General features: G+C 40.8%; 1 long non-coding RNA gene across 1 annotated transcript in view; it reads left to right on the forward strand.

The window, feature by feature from the left end:
• Nucleotides 1–22579, forward strand: part of LOC105074223 (uncharacterized) — a 45888-nt gene extending 23309 nt beyond the window's left edge. The window contains exons 4-7 of the long non-coding RNA XR_012508412.1: nucleotides 5796–5889; nucleotides 6190–13064; nucleotides 20996–21083; nucleotides 21769–22579. This is a non-coding gene — a long non-coding RNA (uncharacterized LOC105074223). The remainder of the gene's footprint in view (nucleotides 1–5795; nucleotides 5890–6189; nucleotides 13065–20995; nucleotides 21084–21768) is intronic.
• Nucleotides 22580–23606: the final 1027 nt, after the last annotated feature.

Below are 23606 nucleotides of genomic sequence, written 5' to 3' on the forward strand. Positions count from 1 at the left end.
TTTTCATGGCTGCTAACACAATATCCATTATGCAGCCCACGGCTCGAGCAGTAATTTTGACTTTCAGGTCTTAGTATTTAAAAAATAGATTCTGTAAGGCTATCGCTGCCATACATAGCAACTTCTCCGATGGATCTCAACAAAGCAAACTGAACTAATTCTCCATTTTAGATGCCACTTAGGAATATGAGTGGCATCAGGAGAGGGGAAAGTATCAACAGACAGGGAAGTTTGCAACAGGCTGATTCCAGTCCTCATGGATGACTTTGAGGCGTTCAGACTTCACAGTAGGAAGTAATTGCAGATGTGTGCAAATAACAAGAAACTAGAATTAGAAGTGAATCCTGAAGATGTGACTGAACTGCTGAAATCTCATGATAAAACTTTCAGAAATCAGAAAGTGCTTCTTAAGGATGAGCGAAGAAAGTGGTTTCCTGAGATGGAATCTACTCCTGGTGAAGATGTGAAGACTGTTGAAATGGAAGAATGGAGTTGGGACAGCATATAAACTCAGCTGATAGCAGCAGCGGGGTTCAGAAGGGTTGACCACAATTGTGAACGAAGTTCTACTGTGTTTACCAAACAGCACTGCATGCTACAGGGCAATTGTTCATGAAAGGAAAAGTCAGCTGATGCTGTGGCAAACTTCCTTTTGCCTTATTTTAAGAAATTGCTAAAAGAAAAGAAATTGCTACAGCCACTCTATCCTTCAACAACTAGCACCCTGATCTGTCAGCAGCCCTCAACATCGATCCAAAACAGTCCACCAACAAAAATATGATGATTCTCTGAGGCTCAGACGATGGTTAGTAGTTTTCAGCAGTAAAGTATTTTTTACCAAAGGTACATACATTTTTTAAAACATAATGCAATTGCTTCCCTTAATAGACTACAGAATACTGTAAACACACCTTTTATACTATATGCACTGGGAAAACAAAAAATTCATGAGAGCCACTTTGTTGTGGTAGCCACTGTGGGGGTCCAGAACTAAGCCTGCAATACCTCCTGGGAAGGCTGTACATGGGGTTTTCTTCCCAACAAGGAACATACCTTCCAGGCTGCATTCATGAGACGTCAAGGCGCTGTGCTTCGAATCCTCAAATCCTGCCCCCAGAATGCTTGACTGCAAGACAGATTTGAGAAAACATATTCAACAAGACTGTACACATGTGAATGTACTTAACACTAACACAATGGAGACTTGAAAATCATTGTTGTGGTAAATTTTATGTTTTTTAAAAATAAGAAACTTAAAAAGGAATAATCATGTTCAGATCTCTGATTTATATAATCTTTAAAATGTACATTTTGTTACCTGATTCTTCTCATTCTCAAGCTGAGCATTTTTCTTCTGGACATGATGTTCTTCTTTACTGACATGAACTCCATGAAGGGAGAATTGAACCTAAAACAAACAGTCTCACTAATGACTTAGTTCCCAAGAACAAAAATCCTCAAGTAGATAACATAGAAATTTAACATTCTAAGACATGACATACATGTTCTTCATCAAAGCTAAGCTGTACAACAGAAACTCTGTAGCTAACAAAGGTAATTTACATCTGGAATTTCTGAGATGTTCATTTCAGTAATGCCTTTCAGGGCGGGGGGGGGGGGGTAGTGCCAAGACAGCCCAGTAGAAGGATGCTCTTAGCTCACCCTCTCCCACAAATACATCAAGAGATACATCTACAGACCCACCCATTCACTCTGAACCCCTGCTGAACTTTGGCAGAACATCTCTTACTTCAAAAGAAAAGATTTCTCACAGCAGCTGCTTGGCTGACAAAACTGTCAGAAACCAGCACAAAGGGTCCCTGCGATCAATCCCCAGCTCTGCACACAAGCTGGTAGGGGTGGGCCGGAACTGGCTGCTGGAGGCCAGGTAGAGGGCTAGGGCCGCCTGAGCAGAGGCAGTCTCAGGTGGCTGGGGTGTGCTGTAGGTGGTGGCTGGGGGTGTATACAGAACAGAATAGCCTGGGATCCCCAGAAAAAAGCAACACTGCTGCTGTGCATGGGGGTGAGGGGTGCAACAGAGCCAGGCCATAGCCACTGTCTCCACAAGCCCATAGCAACACTGTTGATGCATTCTCATGAGACGAGAGGTGGGACTCAGTCAAGCCATCATACTAGCTGGCCAGGGTAGAGGTGGGGTGAAACCTGAATCCATACCCAAGGGCCCTGCAACTTCGTAGGCGAGACTGAGATTTCTTTGTAGCCCCAGGCAGAGGGGGCAGATTTGGTCCATGGGTGCCTTTGTGGTCACATGCCTTTACAACAAGTGAGCAAAGAGCAGAGTTCTGGTGCACTGCAGGGGCACAGGCAGCCTTTTCAGCAGATCTTCATAACATATGCAGACGGCACTGGGGATGGTGCTGACCGAATAACACACCACGGACCCACATGTGTGATTGCACTATCACTGTGGTAGGTCCTAGTGCCGGATGTTGGCAGATCTGCACTGCTGGCTCTGAGGGCACACATCTGTACAACAAACAAGCAACAAGTAGAGTTCTGGTACACCACAGGGATGGGTACAGGTACAGTGTTTTCAGTGGACCTGTGTACTGTACATAGACTGGGTGCTGGGGATGGTGCTGACCTGGTAAATGGACCTTGGATCCACTACATAAGCAAGAGAAAGGACATAAATCACATGATCATCTCAATAGATGCAGAAAAAGCATTTGATAAAATTCAACACCCACTTATGATAAAAACTCTTTGCAAAGTGGGTATAAAGAGAACGTATCTCAATGGAATAAAAGCTATTTATGGCATCCCACAGCCGGCATAATACTCCACAGCAAAAAGCTGAAAGCCTTCCCACTAAAATCTGGAACAAGACAAAGATGCCAATTTTCACCATTTCTACTCAACATAGTCTTGGAAGTCCTAGCCACAGCAATCAGGCAAGAGAGAGAAAAGGGATCCTAGTTGGAAGAGAAGAGGTAAAATTATCACTATTTGCAAAAAACATGATACTATATATAGAAAACCCTAAAAGCACCACACAAAAACTACTACAGCTGATAAAAGAATTCAGCAAGGTTGCAGGATAGAAGATTAACAGACAGAAGTCAGTTGCATTTCTTTACATTAACAATAAAAAAATCAGAAAAAGAAAGTAAAGAAACAACCCCTTTTAAAATTGCATCCAAAACAATAAAATACTTAAGAGTAAATCTGACCAAGGAGGTGAAAGACTTGTATGTGGAGAACCACAAAACATTGATTAAGAAAATTAAAGATGACTTAAAGAAATGGAAAGATATCCCATGCTCTTGGATTAGAAGAATCAATATTGTTAAATGGCAATACTGCCCCAGGCAATCTACAGATTTAATGCAATCCCTAGCAAATTACCCAGGATATTTTTCACAGAACTAGAACAAATAATCCTAAAATTTATATGGAATCACAAAAGACCCAGAATTGCCAAAGCATTACTGAAGAAAAGGAACAAAGCTAGAGGAATAACCCTCCCAGACTTCAGATAATCCTATAGAGATACAGTAATCAGAACAGTGTGGTATTGGCACAAAAACAGACGTGGATCAATAAGACAGAACAGAGAGCCCAGAAATAAACCCACAGATGCACAGTCAATTAATCTTTGACAAAGGAGAAAAGAATATACAATGGAGAAGAGACAGTCTCTTCAGTAAGTGGTGTTGGGAAAACTGAGTAGCAGCATGTAAGTTAATGAAGTTAGAACACTCCCTCACACCATACACAAAAACAAACTCAAAATGGCTCATAGATTTAAATATAAGACAAGACACTATAAATTACCTCCTAGAAGGAAACATAGGCAAAACATCCTCTGACATAAATCTTAACAATGTTCTCCTAGGGCAGTCTACCCAGGCAATAGAAATGAAAGCAAAAATTAACAAATGGGACTTAAGTGAACTTATAAGCTTTTAACAGCAAAGGAAACTATAAACAAAATAATAAGACAACTTATGCAATGGGAGAAAATATTTGCAAGTGATGTCACTGACAAAGGTTTAATTTCCAGAATATATAAACAGCTCATACAAGTTAATAACAAAAAAACAAACAACCCAATCCAAAAATGGTCAGAAGACCTAAACAAGCAGTTCTCCAATGAAGACATGCAAATTGCTGATAGGCACATGAAAAAATGCTAAATATTGCTAATTATATGAGAAATGCAGATCAAAACCACAATAACGTATCACCTCACACTAGTCAGAATGGCCATCATTCAAAAGTCCACAAATGATAAATGCTGGAGAGGCTGTGGAGAGAAGGGAACCCTACTACACTGGTGGTGGGAATGTAGTTTGGTGTTGCCATTATGGAAAACAGTATGGAGAGTCCTCAAAAAACTAAAAATAAACTTACCATATGATCCAGCAATCCCACACCTGGGCATATATCCAGAGGGAACTCTAATTCTAAAAGATATATGCATCCCAATGTTCATAACAGCACTATTTACAATAGCAAAGACATGGAAACAACCTAAATGTCCATCGACAGATAACTGGATAAAGAAGTTGTGGTTTATTTATACAATGGAATACTACACAGCCAACAAAAAGAATAAAATAATGCCCTTTGCAGCAACATGGATGGACCTGGAGATTGTAAGGGAAGTAAGTCAGAAAGCAAAAGGAAAATACCGTATGATATCACTTACATGTGGAATTTAAAAAAGGAAAAAGAAGACACTAAGGAACTCATCTACAAAACAGAAACTTATCTACAAAACAGAAACAGACTTGCAGACATAGTAGACAATCTTATGGTTACCGGAGTGGGGAGGAGTGAGTGGAAAGGGATAAATTTGCGAGTTCGAGATTTGCAAATATTAACTGCTATGTATAAAAATAGATTTAAAAAGCATATTTCTTCTGTATAGCACAGGGAACTATATTCAATACCTTGTAATAATATTTAATAAAAAAGAACAAGAAAATGAATATATGTATATATATACATATACATACACACATATATGTATGAGTGGGACATTATGCTGCATACCATAAATTGACATATTGTAAGTGACTATTCTTCAGTTAAAAAAACAGAAATAACACCTTTACAAATTCTCTGTAGATTTTTCCTTTCCACTGTGTGCATGTAGGATGGAAACATAACATGTACTAGGATTTCAAAAGAAACACTAGGCCATGTGCTAAAAAGAAATGTCTAGTAGACACATCCCATACCAGCCTTTGTGTCATTAAAGCAGCTGATCTAGTTTGGGCCAAAGAGACAAGTCAAACACATGAAAGTTGTAAAGAAGAGAACAGCTGAAGGTATAAATAGTTCATGGGAAATTGAATTTCCTGCTTTCAAGACAATGGATTAGTCAACTGAGTGACAAGGCTAAGTAAAGGTCTGAAATCTTTCAAGCCATGCAGCTTAAGTGAATGAGTTTTCCTAGTGAAAGATATGTACTGTGCCCAGATTCACTGTGAAAATTCTCTGCTCTCATTAAGAGGGATAGGACTGTTCAACGTGGCTTGAAATCTATAGGATTCTCTTCTACAGTTTCTCAGTTCTATTTTTCTTAAAGGGTAGTGCTAAAGGATATAAAAATTACCCTGGTTCGTGAATAAAATTATTCCTAGGCCCTTAAATTAAAAAAAAAGAAATGTTACTGTGGTATTAATACTTGAAATGAGCAGCATGGAAGAATGCAGGGTCCAATTCACCCAATGCACAAAAAAGCCTCAGAAGCCAAACGACAGTAACACTGAGTGGCAAAATTCTCACCAAGTTCCGATTCTTGACATTCTGATCTCTCTTAGATTGCAGTTCAGTATGTATATCTTGAATGACATCATCAAGGATTTCATTCATCTTCTCAAGTGTTTTGATATCATCCTACAAGAAAACACAGAGGTCAGTAATACTCACTCATTACTTTACTTCTGTTTTTGTGGTCTGTAATCTTGGAAAAAGAAGGGATTTCTTTTTTAACCTGAAATCTATGTACTTCATTGGAGAGAATCTTATTTTCCCTCATGGCTTCTTTAGTACATTTCTTTATTTTCTTGAACTATACAATTATGTAAGAATGGATTCAGAAATCAAAACCATTAATTATAGCAAAACCTATCTCCTGTGGGTGAGTCCTTAACAGAAATAAAGAAAACAGTACTTTACATGTGTATGATGTTTGCTTTGAACGGGCTGTTACAGAATATAATGAAATGGAACACCAGGATGAAAGAAAGAAGAGACAGTGAAGTAAGCGAGCTAGAAGGAGGCAGACGCCCTTCAAGGGGAAGCCATGAGAATGAGAATGAAGGGATGACTATACCTTCTGTGTGCACCTGGATATTTCTCCTACAAGTTCTGAGTTTTCCTTCATGCAATGCTTGATCGCCTCAGAAATTCGGTGTAAATTAACTAAAAAGAGATAAAAAAAAAAAACCTCTAATATTATCACCAAAACAAGTAAAATCGGATTACCCCAATGTTTCCAAAGCAAAGCCACATTATCCTGGTACTATGAGCAAAAAATATCCTTTCAGCATTACTGTGATCCCTGAAGAAGGCAAATTTAGTTAGTAGCATTTTAAATGTAAAAAACAAATATGGAAAACAAGACCTCTATTTTTCAATGAGATTTCTATTCAATCTTTCTTCAAAGATGGGGAAACACAATACAATGTCTTCACCTAATATTACATCATTAAGGAACAAACTGCTTAGAAAATGTCAACAGTTCAAATAGCACCTTCATCAATAGATACAGAAGAGAAAAAAACTCAAGCATCCTATGTGCTTAAATGTTGTCCTCCCGTCACCAATAAAGTAAGCAGATTGTTGCAACTGCTTTAAAAAATCAAAAGAAAAAAGAAAATTCCTGACTTCTTCCAGATTTTCCCCACCTCCACCCACAGTTTAAATTACCCAGAGAAATCTTTCTAATACCACTTGCTTGGTTACTCAGACCTCCAATGTCTTCCTGCTGCCCAGAAATTTTCCTTTCATAAGAACCAGGGTGGGTGGCTTGGAAGGACACAGTCCTTGGAATCACACACCCTTGGGTACAACCTTGGCTTTACCATTTACTTGCTGAGAACACGAACACCTCACAATCTGAGTCACAAGAGTCATCAGCCCCAGACGCGAAGGTTCTCACGCACCGTGCAGGTAAACACTCGCCTTACAGGTGGGTAACACCACGGAAAGCCCCGAGAGCAGGGCCCAGGAAGCCACAACCTCCTGCCAGGCATTGAATTATATTGTCTGACCCCAAAGTACAGACTTACCCTCTATCTTAACAACGTGACATCTCCGCTGCCCTGAGGTCACACCTCTCTATCCCCTACCCTGGGGGTGCACTTCGCCACAAGAAACACCCACGTTCGAGGGCCTAATAAATGTGTGCCAGACGGCTGTCCTGCCTCCCCACACACAGCTCCACATACCCGTCACAGCCTGGGAAGCCTGCACAGACCTCATTATCCCCATTTTACATCCTTTCATTTCCGCTCATTCGTTAGTGACATTCAGGCTCCTTCCACTCAGGACTCAACGCATAGTTGAAGCCTCTGCTGTGACGCAGACTTTGACCAGCGATATCTGTCTTCATCTCTAAGCCTTAAGCTTGATAACCTCAGACAGTGTCGTAACCTTTACACTTCCCTGTGAGCCAGGTCAGGCCAAAGTACTCCCCTCAAACTTCAGACTCGTAGCATCATCGGATTCCCTAACTTTTCTAAGTGGAATTAAATGCACCCGCTTCTTCCTACCAGTGTGACCTGCTCCCTCTCCTGGGCTCCTGTCTCAACAGGTGGTGACTCAATCCTAAAATGCTGTCATTTAGGCCGCAAACCAGGAATAGTAAAATTGTGAAGAGGCGAACTAGACCTGAGAAGTCAAGGTATTTACTTCCAGTCAAATTAGAACCAACACAAACACCTGTACTGAGAAAATATTACAAAGAAAACAGAAGCCTGAAATCGTACCTTGAAATATTTGATGCTTTGCCTAGAACAGAGAGAAAGAAAATTAAATTTTATATAAAAGCACGTTATTTTGCATAAATTTATAGTTCCTAACAAGCCAAACTGTGATCCAGTGGCAGTATACAAGTGATGCAGCCCAGCATAATTAATTCATAGAATTTTTAAAAGTAAAAATAAAAAATTTCCTATTCAGTTGGTGATATTTCCTAACCCATTTCTGAGAAAGAATCAAGGTAAATATCTTATTTTGGAACAAAAGCTCTGTTTACAGTCGTCTAAATGAGCACGTCTATTTAACTTTAATCCTGGAAATGGCAGATATTTTAATTACTATCCTACTGCACCATTTACCTGGCATTGTATTTTGTCAACTCCAGCAGCCATAATGACCCAGAACCAAGGACCGTTTTCGAAGCCTCTCAGGAAACAGGAGCAAAGGCAAAATCTTTGGACTAAGCTATGCCCCTTTCACGCACCAGGAGCACCTTAGAGAACTTCTACTCAGTGTTAACTATTGGCTGAACCGTCAAATGGTTCCAACAAGCCAGGTCCTACGATCTTTCCCAGACGACTCGTGACAAAGGTTGCCAAGTCAGAGGTGGAGTGGAGACTGGCTAGAGAAGATGCACAAGCAGCAACAGTAATGGCAGCCGACATTTACGAAAAGGGTGAAAAGAGCTCCCACGTGTGACTCAGCCCTGAAGACGCCACTGGATGACAGCTCAATAAAATCCAGGCAAGGCCCCTGTCAAACACCGTGTCTTGGCCCCTGGTACCTAGTTCCCAAATCAAAGGTTATAAATGGCGATCAGATGCTGAGTTTAGACTGAAAAACTTGCCAAGATATCAGAATATCATGCAGTAGTCAAACAGCACCTACAATAATGCTATCACAGGAAAAGCACCGAGAAAGGGGAAAGGGGAAAGCCAAGGATATCCCTTTAAAGTCACACCTTGCTCAGCAGTGAGCACCTTCTGTCCGATGGCATCTCACCCACAGGCAGAGTCGAGCGGGAGGAGCAACAGGCATGTGACCCAGAGGAAGGACTGAGGGGCAAAAGCGCGTCCTGAGGCTGCGGGGCAATATATGGACACAGACAAGAGTCCCTTGAAAATCAGAACAGAGGGCTGTTCCAAATGCGGGAAGCAGAGTGGGGACATGAGCTGCTTCCCTTCTCCCTCTCCAACCTCCTTTGCACCCTGTGATGTTCTTCCTTCAGAGGGCATCTCATGGCCAGTGAGGGATAAAACACACCACAGAAATCCAGGAGAAAAACCTTTGATTTCAGTGAATTTTCCAATCAATATGCATGAGGATATTTCACTTACAATGACAGGTCTGTTATAATTAACAAGTCAGGGGATGTGTTCTCAATTTTAGAACTTTGCAGTCCAAACTCTGCCACTTGGACCGGTTAATTTAAGTCATCTGCAAAGCTCATTTATACAGAATAATTTGTTCCCAACAACGTTAGTTAACTGAGGCATCTCTCAAATAAGCTCTTGTCCTGCTCTCTCCTAAGTTAACGTATTAAAAGATCCTAAAATAGAAACCATGTCCAGGGGTGCCTGGGACATGAATGTGCTTAGAAATGAGAGGATGTGACAGAGCGAACAGAGGATGCTTTTTGCCAGGACCATTTCACTTCACTACAGTGAGTTATGTATATCAGTTACCTATGCCCTAGTGTTGGTCTTAATCTAACCACGTCTTCAAGTTTCATCTTGGTCTGTTAATAAAAGACTGCTGCACATGTTCAGAGAGTAAAATGCTTTTCCAAAGAAGGTATTACATGAGCACAACAGGACATAATCAAATCAGCAAGTTTTGTAAACAGAAATGCATTAGAAAAAACTTTAAAATTACCTTACCGCCTATAGAAAAGCATATTTCTTTTTTCTATTTTATATTTTCATGCAGCACTTTGAATTCATTCTTAGTGTATATAGAAGCATATACCTTTTAAGCTACACTGTATAGAAACTCATGGTTTCTGCTTTTTCCATTTGACATTAACCTTGTCCATTTCTTTTTTGCATTTTTGAATTTTATTAGGTAGAATTATTACAGTTTGACTGCACATATACAATATACTGCATGTAAAAACATATGTACAATATACTGCACATATTTTTTAAATTTACATATATGTATTATTGTTTCTAAGAACAGTTTAGAGCTTTAGCTTTTTTTTTCAGTAGAGAAAAATTCTTAATGCATTCTTGTAAAAGATTGGTCAAACACAAATAAAAATAAATCCATTTATCCAAAGAGTAGTCTTTTGAGAAATAATTTAAAATAAAATTGCATGCACTCTTTTTTTTTTTTATAATGGCAATCATGGGGTTAAACTAAAAATGAGAGAAAATGCTTTTTTTTCTGTCCAGAAACTCAAAATATACATGTGTGATTATACCCTCGGGATAAAGGACATTGTTCAGTTATTGAAGGGAAAACTTTCATTAGTGTATTAATGATTTGGGGACAATTGGATAATTATTTGGGAAGATAACATAAGTTTCCCATTTCCTGTATGTCCTGTATGTATAGAACATATAGAAAAGCCCACTGATCGTCCAGGGATGGAACTGGTCTATCCCAGCGTATAGCCACAGATCACGAGCCACATAGGAAAAGGTTCATAGATGTGACAACAGAAAACTCAAAAAACTTTGTGTTACTCCTTTGAAAAATGACTCCCCCAAAAAAAACTTACTGGGAAAATGTTTTTAATATATGCAATTAACAAATGATCAGTACCCATAGCGTGTCATGTCTGTAAAGGGCTCCTACTGATCAGTAAGAAAAGGCAAGCTTCATTAAGGATCAGGAGATAACAACATAAAGGGTCACATGTATTCATCAAGCATAGGAATAATTTGCCGAATTGACAATCTCATAAAGATGAGGACCGTCCAGAGTGGGGGTGTGAGAAATGGGTTCTCATGTCTGGTTGGAAGGATTCCAGAATGTCCAGATGTGATCTCTACACTGGCAATTCCACATCTAGGAGTTTATTCCTGGGATCGTCACATATGTGCTCAAAGACGTAAGTAAACGATGTTCATAATTTTCAGTGGGGAAAATTTGGGATTGAACTAAGTGGTCACCAATAATGAGTTAAATAAATGATGGCCAGTCAACTTGACAGGGTTCTATACAGTTGGGAAAAGATACGTAGTTTTATATACAATGAGATAGAAATGTTTGGTCATATGTTAAGTATAAAAATACTGAGTTAAGTAAAAAAAAGTATAAAATTCTTTTTATAAAAATATAAAATACGTGTCTACATGCATTGGTAACATGTCTTTGGAAGGTGTACACCAAGTATCTCTCCGTATAGTGAGGGTTGCTTTGAATCAGTGATGCAGTTATGAGAGATTTTCATTTTCTTTAACTTCTATCCTTTCTTTTCTTTCCTTTTTAAAAAGAAATTACAGTGTGCATGTGTTAGTGGCAAATGTAATTAGACTGCAGTCTTATCCTTACCAAACACCAGACTTGACTAGAGGGGGCTCATTAAATATTAATTAAAATTTCCTAGTGAAATGAAAACAACACAGACAGCTCACAAGATGGATGCACTTTAAAGCACTGATTTGAGATATAAAGTAACTCTTAAATTATGGTCACACTGGACACTTTGAGGCTGAGGGAGTAAACTTTCTGTGGGGCCCATTCTCCTTTTAAGTGATTAATTTCTTGTAATTGAAAAGCTGGCCAATGCAATCTAGCTGACACTTCCAAACTCTCTGAAGATGATGACGGATGAGTTTATAACTGAAACTCGGGTGAATTACAACTTTTCTTCTCTCATGGCTTGATATCTTGAAGGTCTGAAGGATGAGCCCTAGGAAGTGTGGAAAGGAAGATGATTCAACCATCAAGAGAGCCAAATTTGCATGCTCCATATGATTTCTCTGATGCCTAAACATCATACTTTATACTAATAAAAATTTGGGTTTAAACTACAGGTCATTGTGAATAGTGAGTGAGATATTTTTGCGCAGCCATTATCTTTGTATTCGAGGTTTTAAAATTTAAAAACCTCATTCTAGTTTTAGTAAAGCCATTTAAAAATGAACCCAAGTTGAAAGAAATCAGCTATATTGTGAAACACATCATATCCCCGAATATAGCAGCTGCAGTAAGAAGCGTTTGCTCCGATGTTACCTCGAAACATCGGATAGTTTTCAGAATAGTAATTAGAGCAAGACACCAAAATAGAAGTTACACTGTGATTTAGTTCCCTGCATGGAATTGGGGTAGTTTCTATGAAGAATGCAAAACTTAAAAAAAGAAAATACATGAATGAGCCGGTGTGTTCGTTGTCCAGCCAAATCTTGGATTGCATTACATATGAATGCTCTTTTAATAATAGTATGTAGGTAAAATATGAAAATGTTGTGTATCAATATCAGATAATGAATTTGAAGAATGCGGGTCATAGGTTCAGATGGTATGTGAATTAATAAATAGTTATAAGCCAACAGGGGTTGTGGCTTCAGGGAAGGGAAAAATGGGGTGCCCTGGAGTATAGACTGAGGGGGAGGACACTGAGGTGGGTCTGGGACAATAGTTGGGATTTAATTCAAAGGCAGACCCTGGAGGTCTTGGAATAGATTCCAGGAACCCCAGGGAAATTATCAGCAACTCACCCATCTACTTAGGAAGCATTTTCTGTTATCTCTGATGATTTAGGGAAAAGGGTTTAATATAACGTCCTTCATCATCTAAGTGTTTAAACATTTTTCCTTACAAATAAATGAATGAATAAAAGCTGAACTATCAGCCAGGCAGGGAACTAGCATTTAAAGACACACATTTCTTCTTTCTTCCTTCGTGATCTTTGCTATGGTATTTACAGTTATCCTTTAAATGCTAGCATGGCAGAACTAAATTTATTTAGAATTTGCGACCAGCTGCTGTCTTCTTTGTTCCTTACAGAAGCCCTGGTATAGGTTTGTTACCTTCCTTCTGTGAGTGAGGAGATCCAGGAACAGAGAGGTTGACTTTCCTGGTCTTACATGTCCTAGAAGATCTGAGGTTGGGTCCATCCCTGACTCACTCACACCCTGTGGTCTTCTTACTGGGTGAGCTTTAGCCTTTTAAACCTAACTAGTTATCAAAGGAATAATGCCAACCACAAAATAAGAATGAACAAAATGTAATCCAATCATAAAAAAGTCAAATGTGCTTACACATATTAAAGAATATTGTCCATTTCTTGAAATGTCTTTGCAATATATGAATTCTAAAAGCTGCCTAATATCACACTGTATGGATGTACAGTAATTTAACAATTCTCTTACCAAGCATCATTTAGGCTGTTACTGTATTTTTCCTTCTCACACATCTTTAAATGCATGTCTGATTATTTCATTGGGGTTATGAGAAGTGGAATCACACTGAGTTAAAGGAAATGAACATTTTTAAGGTTTCATATATCCTTAAATTGTATCTAAGAATCATTATGAGAAGTCACAAGTCCTTAACAGTGTAAGAAAGTGCCTATCAAAGGTTGAGATCTATGACTTCCTTTTCATAGAAAAGAACTAGGTCTTAAAGTTTTCTTAGTGAGATTATAGTCGTCATACTGAGTTCCTTATTTTAAAAGTTTAAAATATTTTCTAAGGTTATTTTGATGTCAAATGTCAGTTTGCATTCATGTTAATAATCTGGAAGAAAATAAATGCAAGGTGCAGGGACTATCAAAGCCCTTGTGTATTTATGATTCAGGGGACAGCTTTAAAGTACCGTGATATACTCACAGCAAGGATCATCTTCCAGAGGTAAATGGCCAGGATAGCAATCCCCAGGTAGGCAGCAAGGAGAGACTGCAAAGGAAACCATAAAAGTCAGGGCCAGGATGAAGGTGGTCAGGCACCACACCAAGGAGGTGAAATCAAAATCATGTTAACATAATTTAAATTAACTAATAAAATGTCTCAAAGACATTTATTTAAGACATAGCTGTCACAAAGATTCATCTTCCACAATCGCAAGCCAGTGTCCAACAGGTAACCACAACCCTCACATATCCCCAGTGGGTCCCACTGCTTCCAAAAAGGTTGCAACTTGGCACCCTCGTGGTTGGTTAGTGGCTTGTAGGGTGGTTAGACATTGTGACTGGGTGTCTTTAAGTAAAGCGCCATTTCCAGTTCACCTGGGACACAACCAGTTCTTGTGTGTGTAATGCTGTGCTGAAATCTCTGAATCACACCTTCAGTTGGATAGTTGATTTTTATCACTTAAAGATCAGCATAGGACAAAAATACTTATGCCAATAGAAATATGACGTTAATCTGAAATAACTTCTGAGGCTTGTTTAAAGCAAAGGCATTATCATGTATGTGATGCTAATAGGTGCAATTTTGCTGATTTCCTAGATGATGTGCAAACTGCTCCTGAGAACTGTCCTACAGGGATGGCTCTAGATTTCACTGTATTTTCTTGAAAATTAGATGCCATAATTCCAAATGCATCCTTGAAGACAGTACATTAAACAAGCAGAGGTATTCACTTAGAGGAATACAGCTCAGCAATGGGATTGAATTAATTACTGATTCGTGTAACAACATGAATAAATCTCAGAACCATTGTGAACAGAACAAGAAAGAAAAAGGAGCACATACAGTATGTGTTTATTTACATGAAATTCTAGAACAAGGAAAATTAACCTGTGATGAGGGCAGAGATTAAGTAGGCGGAGGGTAAGAGCACAATCTGGGATGACAGTGATGCTATTTACCTAATGAACTTTGGATTGTACTGGTGTATGTATTTGTCAAAACTCAGTGAATGTACACTTGAAATTTGTATATTTCACTCTATTAAGTTTTATATTAAATTAAACTATGTAAAAATATAAAACTCTAGTTCTCACAGGAATGGTGAAGTATTTAGGAGGAGGTATACTGATGACTGCATTCTAATGTGAGATACATCAAAAATACAATGGACTGATGATGGATAGAGAATAGATGGACAAATTTGTGAGAAATCAAGTTTTGTAAAATGTTAATAAATCAATGATGCTGTGTGTGTCAGTAGTCCCATAATGAAATATATGTGGTTATTAGCAAGACCAAATGCCACATATATTTGTTCTTTTGAAGGAAAGTTCCCCAAATTAGTAGATGTTTAAAAAAGTTTCGCAAAGCCCAAGTGGACTTTTTCCCTTGACCAATTCATCATGGATGTGCAAACTGCATGTACACACTGGGACAATCCTGCAGAGGAGCTTCTCTGAGTTTACGCTTTAAGGCCCATAAACAAATGGAAACGGTCAGCTCCATTTTAAGGTAAGGAATAAACCACTGTGGCATATCCCATACCAAGGAATTCTATAAAACACACACCAGAGTTTGAGGGGAAGGAGTGTATGCATAACAGGAGGTAAAGGACAGAAAGGAGGAAGGAGCATGAAAACCCTGCGGGATGTAGTGATGGTGGTGACAGTAACATGGCTGCACACATATATTAAAATTCAACAAGTTACTTTCTTGAAATAAGTGCTGCATCTTATACATCATTTATTCCTCAATCTAGGTTAGGGGTAAAAAATCACTTACGAAAACTGGTTTTTAAAAAAAAATTTCCTGAGAAAACTTTTCAAATTTTTAAACATAGTTAACCATTTTAACTGATGAATTTCTAAGACAATTTATAACTGAGAAAAATAAGTTACTAACTTACACTGGAATGAAAGCCACGATTTTGTGAATTCATGGATCGCTTGAGTAAAATCCTTTGAAAAATACCTAAAAATACACCCATCCTGTATGAATGAATGGGAAAAAAAATTAAGTCTATATCAAAGGGTGGGGGAGGGTATAGCTGAAGTGGTAGAGCACGTACTTAGCATACAAAAGGTCCTGGGTTCAATCCCCAGTACCTCCTCTAAAAATAAATAAGTAAACCTAACTACCTCCCCCCACCAATCTAAATAAATAAATAAAAATATATAAAAGAAATTTTAAAAATAAAAAAAAATTTTTATAAAGTCTATATTAAAGGTATAAATAAGAGAAGTATACCAGATATGGGGCATAACTAAGGGAGACACCTGCTATTACAATTACATTGGGATTAACACGCCAATAATAATCAAACAGAGAATAGTAAGACCAAATGACTAAAACCATTGCTGTTTTTTTTTCTTTCAACATTGATTTCCATTCTGAACCAGGTCACACGGTTGTCCGATTTCTGAAATGCATAAGCGACTTGCATAACAGAGGAATCCTGCATATTGTATAATTAAAACTGTGAGAATCAAAGCCAGTTAAAAACAGATTCAAACACTCACCAGCAAGAATTCATCTTTAGGTGTTAGCAACATAATGGAGTGCAAAGCTATCTTTGTCTCTTTCCTTATTCTACAACCAGAAAAAGCATCAGCAATGCAACTAAGTTGCCTTTGCCCAGCACACCAGGATACCGGAGAAGCTCGCACTTCTGTGCAGCTAAAGATGGGTGGACTGGAACGCAGCGTAGGCAGAAGTGAAGGCACAGGGGAGGCGGTGCGTGCTAGCCCAGCCTTCCAGCCCTGGCGGCTCAGCCTGCATCCCGGAGAACTCAGGAGCAACAGGGGAGGTGGCCACACGACTGCAGCCTTGAGGAAGAAACGGTGCCCACAGCCACAGGTAACTGTGTGGCCATGGAGCCCGGGACCCCGGCCCTCCAGCTGCTGAGACAACCCTGGCCTCCCACCCACAGTGGCAGATTGAGCCCAAGAACCTAACGACAATGGACACAGCAGAGGTGGTCTCAGAACCCCGACTCCCCGACACCCTCCCCTTGCCCCTGTGGTGGCAGAGCCTCCAACTCCGGAGATCTCAGACAGGAGGGAAATTTGCAAGCACTTTGTGATAGCAACAGAAACTGACTCACACAGAGAAGAAACATTGTTACCAGCAGGAAAGGGGGTGGGTGGGGATAAACAGAGAACTCGAAGTTTGCACCTCTTCGGGAGCTATCTTGATTGTGGTGGTGGTTTCATGGGTGTGTACATGAATCAAAATTAATCAAATTGTAAAAACAAAAACAAAAACAAAAAAAAACGACATGGAAAATAAAAACCAATGAAAGCATGCCATGAACTGGAGGGCCTGTGCCCTTTTTACTTCACGTTCCGGTTCCACTGACCAGACATGGAATTGTCCCGGTAGGTCCTAGTATTTATGTAGCATTTAGTGTATTCACGCTCCCACTCAAGGCAGTTTCCTGTTCTCTCAATTTGCGTCAGGATTTCTCCCCAGAGACATTCTTGAATCTGTAAACAAGGAGACAAACCACTGCATCTACGATTTAGAGTCGTCAAGGCTTCAGCCTACGGATACTTTCATCAGTAAGCCCTCTTCAAACTGCCTTTGTAAAAGTAAAGACTAAAGCAGCAGGAATAGCCCAGAACACCCGAGGGTCTGTGCCGCTCACCACCCCGTCCCGGAGAAGCCCCACAAACCTCCCCCTACTCAGCACTTAGCCCCAGGAGGCAGCTTCAGGCTCACTAGTTGGTCCAACGCCTCCAAGTCGCCCCGCCAGGCTCGGCACTTTCCCTCCATGCGCAGCAGCAGCCAGCAGAGGGCGCCCGCGTCGGGTGGCTCCGACCGACGGCGCCTCCCGGCTGGAGGAGCTGAGTTCCCGCCGCGCAGCCTTGGGCGCTGTTTCCGCAGGGAGAGCCACGGCTGCGTTTGCCCTCCTGGCAGTCCGGGGAATCACTGAACTTCTCCATGCGATGGTCACTCCTGGTGCCCTGCGGGTGCTCCGCTCCAGCCCAGCCTTTCCCCCTGACTGAGACGTATCCTACCCACAGGGACTGGAAAACGAGGAAATCTTTGCATTTTGAGTGTTGAAAGGGACCTAGAATTTATTAATGTATTTTCATAATATGCACTGCTTTAAGCACTGGTCTCAAACCCAGGCTGCTACTTTACATATGTTAGATGACACGTGATTGTGTTTATCCATGAAGATAGTTTTTACACATTTTTTACGCTATTTTCCAGATTTCTCATCTCCATTTTAAAAATTTCTGGTCATTTGAAAATACATGAAATTCAGTTTATACCGGTTTCTCTAGCATCACCATCCTGATCGTGAGCTTATTTCAAAAGTTGCCATTTGGTCACATACACAGCAGGGTCAGGATGCAAACACCAAAGGGGCTACATACCTGATGTTAATTCACTGCATGCATCCTTGGCTAAGATTGTCAATGGAAAGTGCTTTAGAGATGGCAGGCAGATAAACAAACTTCCATCAGTCCTACAAGTGTCCAATGTTACAACCTTCAAATAATGACTTTTGTCACTTCACAACCAGAGGAAGACATGGTGAAGCAAGACCTTTGTTTCATCGGAAGAGAAGGCTGTGGTGCACCTACCATCCGGCACCCCCACATTGGCAGTGCTTATGAGGGTAGCAACCCCGTATCCTGGTGCACGTTGCTAGTGCCAGCGTGGGAATACGGGCCTTATTCTAAAGTAATTTTGGTTGTGGGTCTCAACCTGTCTGTAGGCTTCCTCAAGGAACAGTGGAAAGGCTTCCTCTGTTTTGCCCAGTTAAAGCAATTCTCAGGCCTGAGTTGACTTCACACACATCTTTTTCCCAAAGGCACATGTGCGGGTCTAAGAGGCTGGGGCAATTTAAGGCTAATGAGTTGAGGTGCAGGTTTCATAGAGTTAACAGGGCACTTGATGTTGCCTGCAGCCTGGTCCTGTGGGGATATGCGCACACTTACCTAGGGGAGGGACTCTCCAGGAACATGTGACACACAATTGTGTAGGAATGACTGGCACAAATGTTTACTGAGAACAACGTGATGAATACAAGTCCCTGTATTCACTCATTCATACATTCACTCATTTACCAAAGACCCAGGATCCCTGAAGCCTGCTCAGCCTGGATGGGACTCAGTCCCTCCAGGCCAGGGGATCCTGGGGCCAGCACGGCACCTGAAGCCCAGCTGTGGGACCAGGAAGGCCCACGGTGCGGTTGGAAACTCAGCCCCACTGGGTCTGTGAGGAGTCAGGGTCAGCTCCCGACGGGGCAGGCTCCGGAGCTTCCTCTCCAAGGGCAGCCCACGCTCCTGGAAGTCAGCTCCGACAGGGACAGAGAGGCTGGAACCAGCAGTCCCAAGAAAAGTGGGAGGTACCAATGTTTTTGCAAGCATGGTGACCCCTGAGGAGCTCAGCTTCAGGGAGGTCAGAGCCTCAGAGCGGGAGGGACTGTGAGGCCAGGGTTCCTGCCTTTTCTGCCCCCTCCACTCTGGGCCCTTCCCAGAGTCGGGCCACCCTGGCCCTTCGTCCCCCACCATGCACCCAGGGCTCGCTCCCTCTTTCCTTCCTGCCTCCTCTTGTCTCTGCTTCTCCCTACCTGGACCCCTCTGTCACCTCCTGTCACGCTCCAGGACTTGTCCCCCACCTCTCTCTCAATCGCTCACACACTGTCTCTCTTCCTGCCGGCCTCTTTCCCCACCTCTCCCCCAAGGCCCTCCGGCGCTGGGCTCCAGTCCAGCCCTGTCCAGGGCCACAGGGACCCACCTCTCCCGGTCCTCCCACCCTCATGGCCAAGTTTCAGCCCAGGCCCTGCTCACAGTGGATGGAGTCTGGTTACAGAGGCTCCTCATTGGGCATCAGGTGTCCTCCTTTTCCCTGGGCTCTTTCACACTGTGGTTAAATAGCTGCTTTCTCACGGGGTCCTTGATGGGAACCCATCGTTGGTGCAGACTGAGGCCCTCAGGGCAGGTTTCTTGACCAGCCTGGAGCAGCCCTGGCCACCGAAGTCCTCATCAAGGTCTGGGTCCTTTCGGGACCTCTTAGACGGAACACAGCAGGTTGACAGGATGAAGCCTGAAATAGTTACTTTATTGCATCAAAGAAGAAAGTGTGAATGCACTAAAAGCCGTTAAGTTGTATACTTAAAATGGGGGAAAATGTGACTTATATCTCAATAAAGCTGTTTTTTAAAAAGTGGGAAACTCTTATTTACTGAAAGTCATAGAGTTAGACTGGCTCCTGGAAAGCGTGTCACGATCCTGCTCCAAGCTGTGCACATTTGGGTCCAGTACCTGTGCAGGGTGCTCTCCTGTGAGTGTGCCCTTCCTGGTGGTGACATTGGCAGCCCTGGGAGCAGTGGGGTCTCAGTATTGGGTTAGTGCTGTTAAACAGTGAAATGTCATCTGTGCTTTGTGCTTTCTGGTTTGTTGACGTCTAGCAACTTTTTTTTTTTTCTTCTTTCTTTGAAGTGTGTACTCTTTTATTCAGAAATTTTAATGTAACAAAAAGATTCAATAGCATGATGTTTTTTTAAAACATTTGTATTGAAGTATAGTCAGTTTACAACTTTTTGTCAATTTCTGGCGTACAGCACGTTTCAGTCATATAGGAACATACGTATATTCCTTTTCATATTCTTTTTCACTGTAAGTTACTAAAAGATATTGAATATGGTTCCCTGGACTATACAGTATAACCTTGTTGTTGACTTTATGTATGTTCGTATCTGCAAATCTCAAACTCCCAATTTTTCCCTTCCCACCTCTTTTCCCTCCAGTAAACTGTAAGTTTGTTTTCTATGCGTGTGACTCTTTTTCTATTTTGTAAGTAAGTTCATGTTTTTTTTCTTGATTCCACATATAAGTGATATTATATGGTATTTTTCTTTCACTTACATCACTTAGAATGACATTCTCCAGGTCCATGTTGCTGCAAATGGCAATCCTTTTACGGCTCCCAAAAGCCATCCCTACTTATCTTAAGAAACTTGTGAGTATTGAAAAAAACTTTTTCTGGCATTAGGGGCATAAAGCCATCCTAGGAGCAACCTATTTTTCTCCTCAAGCCTTTGAGACGCAAGTGTTACCTGGTCTTCTCCAGGTAAACCCCTATTTCACCATCTTTTTAAAATACACATTTCAAGAAAGGGGGTAAGTAATTTGGAAACTGACTTCTTAAGGACAAATAGAAATCTTGTGTCTTAGTCATCTAGATGTGCAACTTTGACTGTTTTCATCTTCCAGAAACCTGATTTGAATCCAATCTCTTGTAACTGATGAGTCTTACATTGTACCTGATTCATGGCTGACATTCTGGAATGGGAACTATGAGGTCTGTGTTTGTGTATTTGTACGTATCTATATGTGTGTTGTAGACCTGTGCCATTGCCAAAATTAATTTGTAAAAGAGCACTATCTAATTAGCTATAGGAAATTGCTTGCTTATGTAAATACTTAGAAATAGAAACATAACTCGCCAGAGTGAATTTCAGGTCCATGTGATCTGGAAAATATTCAGTATTGAATAGGTATCTGGGATAGAAGCTAGCTTACATCTGTTGGTTTGATTAATACAGACGTATCTTTAGAGTCATCAATGTTAAGCATAATGCTTCTGTTGCACCTAGGAAGGAAAGTAAAATTAAAGCTGCTAAATGAATAAGGGAAACATGTCAGGATGCCAGAAAGTAAGATGCGTGTTTTCAGTAAAAGAAGGCATAAGGAATGGAATTGCATTTTGTTAAGGGAGAAGAAAGCAGATTTTTATACTAAAGCCGTTTGCTTCTAAATGGAAAAGAAAATAGGGGACAAAATAATATGGATACAGAAAGTTGTGGAAGGTTTGTGGAAGAGGAACCCTGAGGCATTTCAGAGAAACAGTAAATGAACTAAGCTTATTTGGTGTGTTAAGTTAAATGTAATCAGTCATAATTCTGGTGGTTGTGACCAAGTTTTTTCACTGATTACATTGTAATTCGGTACTTAACCATGCCTTTTAATTCTTTTGTCATTTATAGACAGCTCTCTGGTGCTATTGCAAAAGTGCTTCATCTTCAAGAAGATTCATAAGAAGGCTATGGAAGAGGTGACAACAGTTACCACATCAAAATGACAGCTATGTGAGGACACCGCCATCTAACTCAAAACAAGCTGTCCTGTCCCGGGAGCCCTAGATTAGGTATTGAGATAGAGGGTCAGTGCCCCTACTCAGCCCTTAAGCAGTTTCCAAAGATGGACCATTGCTCCTCTGCACCCCAAAAAATTATGGGAGTAAAATCTCTGCGGGGGGAATGAGACAGGATGGAAGGGGGCAGGCAGAGCCATTCAAGGAGTGACAGCAACTTAACGCCAAAATGGTGGAAGATTCAACTCCCAGTTGGCCTTGGGGATTAAGATGGCCAGAGGTTTAACTTCTAGTAGACCTTGAGCTTCAATATACACCCAATGTAACATATTAGCATGATAAATAACATGCCCACAGGCGCCATGGCAGTCCCAAGGCTAGCCACAGAAGGTCAAAGAGTGGGCAGTGGCCCAATTCCTGGGAACCCCAGCCCCTTCCTCAGGGCAGCTGGACTAGTCCTCCCACTTGTAGGTATGGAGCTAATGAGCCCATAAAAACGCACCACCACGCCTGGTGGCCGCCTCTCTTGCTCCCTCCTCTTCAGAGACGGCCCGCACCCTGTCTGTGGAGTGTGTGCCTGCTTTTACTTTAACCTGAACACCCAACCCCTACACCTCGTGGCCTTTCTCTTGCCTTTTGAAACAGCCTGCACTCTACGCAGTATGTATCTCTTTAAATAAATCTACCTTTACTCAGGAAAAAAAGTCTACCTTGTCTGATGTGAGCATTGCTACCTCAGCAGTATTTCAGTTATGTGGGGTGCTGCGAGGGTATCCTCTTCAAAAAATCCACTTTACATTCTGATGTGTAGCGATTAACGCTGTGTGGCTTGTCAGTACAATAGACTACATTTCGTGTGCTGGGCGGCCAGTTCTGTCCAATGAGTTGAATAGAAGTGTTACATATGACTTCTTACTCTAGAATTTATGTTATACTCCAAAGCCTTTTTTGCCTTCTGTCACAACTAGCACTGTTTCAGAGAGCAGACACTCTATCAGCTTGGGTCCCTGTGACAAGTATGAAACTTCAGTGAGAAATGAATCCAAGTTACTCTCAGGGTTGGTTGTTTCTGCAGCACATTTTAGCCCATCCTGACTGAATTCAAGAAGGCTTTTCTGCAAAAGTAAAAAAAGGGTTCAAGGTCAACGAAGAAATTTACAAAATCACAGTATTTACAATGAACACTTTGTTCTTGAGAAAAAATAGTTCTATAGGCAAGGAGTTCAAGAATTCAAAAGCTTTAACAACTGGTTACATTAAAAAATGGTCAGGCATATACACACAGTCATAGCGGTGTGGTGTAGTGGATCGTGACACAGGTTTGAATCCCAGAGTTTTTACCACTTAACAGCTAGGCACCTAACTAAAGGCTCAAATCCCTTATGTATAAATTTAGGACAATATAGGATTAAAGGTAATCAAACTGAAAATTACGTTATAAAATCTTTAATAAATGGTAGCTATCATAATAGCTATATTAATCATCTGGTTAGTCTGGCAATATATATCAAGTTATAGAATTACTACATCTCCCATTCATAATGCATACAACTGGCTTAATTAATTGAAGGCCAATATATATATATGTTTTTCTTGGCTTTCCTTCTAAGATTCCGCTTAGGCTTATTACCCCAAACAATGCATAAACGTTGTGTCAGACACTTTAAGCCTATCTTGAATTTTCAACTCAGGTGTTAAGGAGGTACATACTATTTAAGGAACCAGGGGATA

This window comes from Camelus bactrianus, chromosome 8, assembly GCF_048773025.1.
Source record: "Camelus bactrianus isolate YW-2024 breed Bactrian camel chromosome 8, ASM4877302v1, whole genome shotgun sequence".
Lineage (NCBI taxonomy): Eukaryota > Metazoa > Chordata > Mammalia > Artiodactyla > Camelidae > Camelus > Camelus bactrianus.